This window comes from Cydia strobilella, chromosome 7, assembly GCF_947568885.1.
Source record: "Cydia strobilella chromosome 7, ilCydStro3.1, whole genome shotgun sequence".
Taxonomy (NCBI): domain Eukaryota; kingdom Metazoa; phylum Arthropoda; class Insecta; order Lepidoptera; family Tortricidae; genus Cydia; species Cydia strobilella.
Genome location: NC_086047.1, coordinates 5,027,340 through 5,034,841, shown reverse-complemented (window position 1 = coordinate 5,034,841; position 7,502 = coordinate 5,027,340).

The following is a 7,502-nucleotide window of genomic DNA, read 5'->3' as shown; positions in this document are numbered from 1 at the left end:
AGTAAAATATTTTTAGTGTTATCAATCTAGGTAAAGTGAGGTTTAGACTAGCAAGAAGTTGCATGCAATTTTCATTACATTGCGGTATCTGATAAACATTTTGAATGCAGTTTGCCTTAGTAGTCGGCAATGTAACGTAAATTGCATGCAAGTTCTTGTAAAGTAAATCAGTTGCTCAGAGGAAACAAAATCTGATTTCTCAATTATGAATTTAAACACGAAAATAACATTAAAATAAATAAAAATTACATTAAACCATAGAGTAACTTATACTAGAGCGGTACTGTCATAGTAAATTTAGTAACCACAGTAAATTCACTGCCATCTATCGACACCTTATAACTAAAAATGAAGATTTATAAAAATACGATAAAATGTATTTAAATATGGATAAATGATTTTTTTTATTTGCATTAATTATTTTTATGATTTTGACCCATGTTCTTTCACTGATATGCGATAACAAACGAAACCGTCAACGCCATCTATACAACAGTAGGCCAAAGCTAGCACCCTCTGAGCGAGAATCAAATTTTCTTGATTTTCGAGGCACATTTTTTTCTTGGACTGTATCCATCTATTACGGAGTTATATCTATCTTTGATTAAACTTAAAGATACTGCAATTCGGTGAAAGCTAGTATTCGTTACATAGTGACCTCTATGGGATATAAACAAAAGTAAGCCAACATTTTGTTCAATCGTAACAACAAGAAATCACCTAGTTCCGACTGTTTACTATAGATGGCATTAGAACCGCATATTCAGCGCCATCTATGAGCTTGTGTTAAAAGCACAGGGGCTTTCCCAGCGCCCTTTAAAAAAGCTCTCGCGGTTTTCATTCCCCTCAGTGAAGTTAACAATGTGCTTCTCATTGGTAAAGTTTTTTAAAGAGGCGTTACCGGCGTTGGGGTGGCGCGGTACAGCCCTTGTTGATTACATAATGCTTATGACGATCACATTCCATAGAAAAGCATATTATAGTAGAGACAGTATCAGATGAACTTTTCGGCTTGGGCTGCTGGAGTAAAAAATTGAGCTCAACTTTAGTAATTATTATTTTACATATTTACATCTAAGTCTCGTTTATCATAACTTTTGTTTTAGCAGTCACATTAAAGTTAGGGGGTTTCTTAATCATAACACTTAGCCACCTCTTACAAGCCTCTTTTAAAATTGGATTTATCTAATTGGCTCTGCAAAAAGCGTGGTGCAACAAAAACTATTTCAATTCACGTCGCAAATTAAGTTCATTCGTGGGCCTAAATTTTCGAATTGTTTTCGAGAACCTAGATCCCACCTTACATTATCATGTAAAATGTTGCCAAGAAGAAACCATAAGGCTCGTGTCCGGGAATTGTGGACGTTTAAATGAATCGATAGCTGGAGAGGTGTAAAAGAGAAAAACTGACTTTCATGAGCAGGATTTACTGACAACTAAAACAATATAATAGAGTGACAGAGACATAGACAAAAAGGTATAAAAAATATATATTTTTTTAAACTTTATTGCACAATATAACATATAAAGTACAAATGGCGGACTTAATGCCTAAAGGCATTCTCTACCAGTCAACCACCAGGCTAAACAGAAACAGTGATAGGTGCAGGCATTGAACAAAAAAAAAGCAGAATAGGTAACTTAAAACAAAAAATATAGCGATAAATAATACACACTACCGAAAATAAACTTACATATACATACTATAATTAAATAAACTTACATATATATTACTTTATTTTATGTACCCAGTGCAAATAATACTATGCCTACGATGGACAACTAACCAGTGAGCTTGTCGAAAAAATGCTTGCGTAACATGCGCTTAAACGAGAGCTTGGTTGGAGCCTGTCTGATGTTGAGAGTGGGAGATCATTCCAAAGCCGGATCGCGTGAAGGGTGAAGGAGTTAGCGACAAACCCGGTGCGATGAAATATAAACAATATAAAAACCTACTTTCTAGTCCTCGTCAGCTCGCACTGTCAAAAAGTTATCAGATCTCTTGTAGAGCCAAGCTTCTAACTCTACAAACCCCTGACTTCACAAACTACACCTTAGTCAAAATATATTATTTGGCTTGGCCGTTTCGCTTCCTGTGACATAGGTGTAAGGTGATTTTTTTACACTATTCATTATTTTTTATTATACAATATTTCTTGTAGTAACATCTGCTTATTACTGATCCCCTATACAAACGTCAACCCCCTTTTCCCCCCTAACGCCATTTTGCACCCCCTTTTCACCCTTACGGGATGATTTTGGGGTTAAAAACTATGCTATATATCTTTCCCCATGACACAAACTATCTACACACCAAATTTCAACTAAATCGGTTCAGCGGTTATTTATTCCCCATACAAAATTCCCCCTTTGCACCCCCCTAGGAGCTAAAAAATTCAAGTTTTGAATTTTTTGTTTGTGTACTAATACTGTCCTACATACCAAATTTCAGCTTCCTAGGACTTCAGGAAATACCCTAAGAGTTTTGATGATCATGTGAGTCAGTGACGAAATCGGGTTTTTTTAGATATGATTAAAATCTAAATTATAAAAGCTATGCAATTGAATTTTTTATGCTAATCCACTATTGTTAAACAAACATTGCTACCGATTGTAACAAAAAATTTCATCACACCAACGCGTAAAATATTACAAATCAAATCTAATTACATGCTATTAAATATTTACGACCGGTCTGGCCGTGGGTAGTGACCCTGCCTGTGAAGCCAATGGTCCTGGGTTCGAATCCCGGTAAGGGCATTTATTTGTGTGATGAGCACAGATATTTGTCCCTGAGTCTTGGGTGTTTTCTATGTATTTCAGTAACTCTTGCCCTGGGCTCCACGGAAGACCAGCGCTGTAGCATATACCTATATGTTAGAGCATATGCTGAGTGGTGTCCATTTGTAGCCTCTATAGCAGCATCAATATTGTAATTATTGCATGTTAGTATAAGCTACTTGTAATTTTACGTGTTAGTGTATAAGATCTTCTTCTTTTAAACTTGTATGGTGCTGTATGTAGATTTATACAATAAACGTTTTCTATTCTATTTATATATTATATATATCGTTGTCTGAGTACCCATAACACAAGCCTCCTTACCGTGGGACTTAGTCAATCTGTGTAAGAATGTCCTATAATATTTATTTATTATTTATTTATTTATTATTTATTTATCATTCAAAAATCATCACTTAAAAGTTAATTCTACCAGCTAACACGAAAAAACAACTAAATTTGCATCTAATTACTTTGCCACTTTTCTGGATAAATTGCAAACTTTCTCATCAGTTTTTAACAAATAAGGAGAGCCTTTAGGAGCTGGTGTCGTCTAATTTTTTTTCCTTTGTACTGTGGTTGCCCGACAACGAGGGCATGACTTCTTTCATTCTAATATTTAAAATCTTTCCAATAGGTATCTTATTGGTTTTACTGACAATAACCCAACCCATTTAATACTATTATCGTAAATGTATGGATATTTGTAATATAAAAACTTTTTTGCTTATGTGTCTCTGTTGATCCTGTGGTTGACTGGTTGAGAATGCAATATGGCAATAAGTCCGCCATTTGTACATTGTTGTATTGTGATTTAAGCAATGAAGTTTAAATCAATCAATAAATAAAAATACCTGGGGCCTGTTTCTCAAAAGCTAGTAACTTGTAGCCGATGTCAATTTTTGACAGCTTTTGTTAGAAAGGGACTTCCATTTGTATTTTGTATTATTTATACGCTACAAGGTTTTGAGAAACGAGCCCCTGCAATATAAGTAGCCAAAATAGATACGTGGATTTAGTTACAACTTTTAATTAAATGGGTAAAAATACTACAGTAATACTCTCGTATGTAATATACTCGTTGTAATTTTACAAATATTACAAATACTGGGGTAAGTAAGTGCAGAAATGTATGGAGAAGTATACACTTTTGCACGGCTTGGCACGATTGTTCCTTAGGTTAAAAAAGGCTGATTTTGCACCGTAGCCACGAGATCGTATCGTGCCAAACCCCCAAAAGGTACGATCTCGTGGCTACCGTGCCAAATCATCTTTTTAACCGCCTTAAAGAAAAAAAAGGAGTTTCTCAGTTTGACCCGTATGTTTGTATGTATGTTTGTTCCCGATTTTGATGCGGTTTTTAGAAAAATGTTTGTTACATTCTGGAGAAGGTTTTTAGTATACACGGATGTTTAAAAAAACCAATTGGACCCTGTAGGTGGAGCTGCTATCGGTATATCGTCAAATTTGATTTGATGAAACCGATTTAGATGAAGTTTTGTATTTAGATAAATTTTGGAAGTGGGAGTGGGAGTAATATGGGGCGCACCGCTCGCACGCGTGCCTCGCTTTTAGCAACATTAATATTATTTTTAAGAGTCCCCGGCAACCTCAGTCCTCCATACCAAGGTAGTTACGCTCTCATTTTAAAACGACTAGCTAGATTGCTCTGAAACTGTGTACTTACAATAGGAAAAGGTATATCTAGGTCTGTAATTAGTTTATGGGGCTTCAGATACAATAGTTAAAAAATATACAGCGAATTAGTTTTTCATACAAAACTTGCTGTTGCTCTATTTCGTTTGTTTTATGTAGGTACTAGAGCTATAAATAAACTAATTACAGACCTAGATATACTTCATGACCTCATGTCATTGTAAGTATGTGCAAAGTTTCATTACAATCCAACACATAGTTTTAAAATGAGAACGAAACTTCGTTTGTATGGAAAGGTGAAATTCGGCCGAGCTTGACTCAAAAATAAAAACCTATCCAATTATGCTATGTCGCCACACGGGCGTTTTCTAAAATAAATATTGAAAACCTGATTCTCACAGATCCTGGTGTTTTTGGGTTCCTTCAACTCAGAATCACTAGCAAATTCAATCCTGATGATAAAAGAATGTCCCAAATATTTGTATGAAAATTGTATATTCCACTACGTCACGTCACGCACATACAAATGAAAACAATTTTCACACTAAAACGTAATCTAATGGAATGGACATTTTGGGTTTTTAATGGCACGATGGAGAATGTTGTCGATTCTGAGTAGAATGAGCCCAAGAATGTCCAGATTTGAAAGAATCAGATTTTCAATATTTATCTTAGAAAACGCCCGTTGCTGATTTTACATGATATATACTTATATATTTTTTTAACTTTTTTCAATTTCGGCTACGCAACCCTAAAAATGATCTCGTTCTCATATTGACTTACAATTGCCGTTGTACCGCACGCCGTTGACAACGCCGTTGGCGACCGGCGCCGCCGCCTTCGCGTCGGGGCCATGCTGCGTCGCCCACGCCGCCGCCGCCGCCGCTGCCGCGGCAGCCGCTGCGCAGACGCTGCACTCTGGAAAACGGTTAATTTTCCGATAACTTTAAGTACAACTTTTTTACAAATAAATGAAGATATATAAACAACAAATAAACTATTCAAAGAAATAATGCGCAATCAGAAAACATTAGCTTAACACTCGTACACACATGTGTATAGGTACTAGGTACTAGGCTAGATACAGTCAGCATCAATAATCGCGTATAAAACAACGCGCCGAAATATTTCTGCCATCTGTGAATACTTTTCTAAATATAGATATATATATCTACTTATCTACGATTCACGTTGGAAAGTATTTGTAGTAGTATATACGTTCTACATATAGAGACATATATCTTTTTGTTATTAGATAGCGGTAGATACTTTTGACGCGTAGTCTGATCCGCTACATTTGATGCTAAACCTATGTAGGCTACATACACGGCTACAAACAGGCTATAAACGGTTAAAATATTAGCTCATTTTAGCTGATTGTACGGCGAGGTGCAAAATTACATGGACACATTATGAATGAATTCATTCATAAAGTGGCCATTCAATTCTGCAACTAGGTGTACAAGTGTTAGTTTATGTTTAATATGTTAAATATTAACACCATATGTCATTTTTGGTTTTTTACTCCCATTTATGAAATAATATTTGTATGTGTCGCTCAATTTTTCTACAATCAATCTATCAAATAATTAAGTAAGTTGACTGGGTTAACATTTTTTTTTTGCATAATCATTTTTAATATCTGAATGAAGATTTGATGAATAGTTATTCGCATAGTTATTCAGAAAATCTTTACTGTTGACTTAAAACATAATTATTTGAAAAAAGTGTTGCAACTATATTGTTATCAGGCGTTTTGTCGCTAGATAGTTTTATCTATTTTATTAAATCATTTATAATAAACATCTATTTTTAAGCAACTCTGGAAATATGATTATTTGAGTTCTACTTATTACCTAACGGTATTGAATACACCTAATGTAATATTGTCTTCGGTTACCGCGATAGTTACTCATGAAATAACCCAGGTCACCCGTTGACCACGAACGCTGTAAAGAGTTCGAAACGTCGGGATGTATTATAAATTCAATATACGCGATATAATCCGTTTTCATAGTTTTATTTACACCTAATGTACTTATTAATTAATCTACCTTATTAAAATTTCGACGACCAGCCTGGCCTAGTGGGTAGTGACCCTGCCTATGAAGCCGATGGTCCTGGGTTCGGATCCCGGTAAGGGCATTTATTTGTGTCATGAGCCCAGATATTTGTTCCTGAGTCACGGATGAATGTATTTAAGTGTTTGTGTTTTGTATATTATATATATGGTTGGTTGAGTACCCACAACACAAGCCTTCTTGACTTAGTCAATTTGTGTAAGATTGTCCTTATAATATTTATATTATTATTTATTATTATTAAAACATAGGTAACTAAGCAGGTATATATCGAATGATTCATATAAACTTAGTATTGAATGAATGCAATGTTTCATTACGAACCATATAGTGCACGTGTTTTATACCAAGATGGTCAATACAATTTGACCTCATCGTAAAGTAATTATTTTACTTGTTCTGCATGGCATATTTTAAAATAAAATAAAATACTGCTAGATAGTAAATTTTAATTGAAAATAAAGATAAAATATTAATTTGTCAATATAAATAGGTAATCGAAAATACCTTATGTGGCCTATGACTTAAATCCATTGTCTTTATAATGATACCAAATCACAGTTTACTCGTATTAATGGAAGAATGACTATTGTCATAAGGTAGGAAGTATCACTTGATAGTTGAATTCTAAATAATAACAGTTTTTGATAGAATTTACCAAGAGTGAAGACATTACAATTTCATCTAAATAGATAGATTCCTGTGTTACTCGAGACTATAATAAAATCACAAACTTTTTTGTTAGTAAGATTTACAAGTGGAATTCTTGTTTATTTATCTTTGGATATGGTTCCGGGTTTTGTAATTTGTAAATTATTTGAAAGGTAAACCAAATAAATTCGTCTCCAGCCGGGCATTAATATCCATCGAGTCGAGTAGGATAAATAGGTTAGGTTAGGAAGATACTGATTATATTTTAAAACAAATACAAAACTAACCAAAAAAATATGAAACTTAAATATTATGTTCATAAGTTATTTTCAT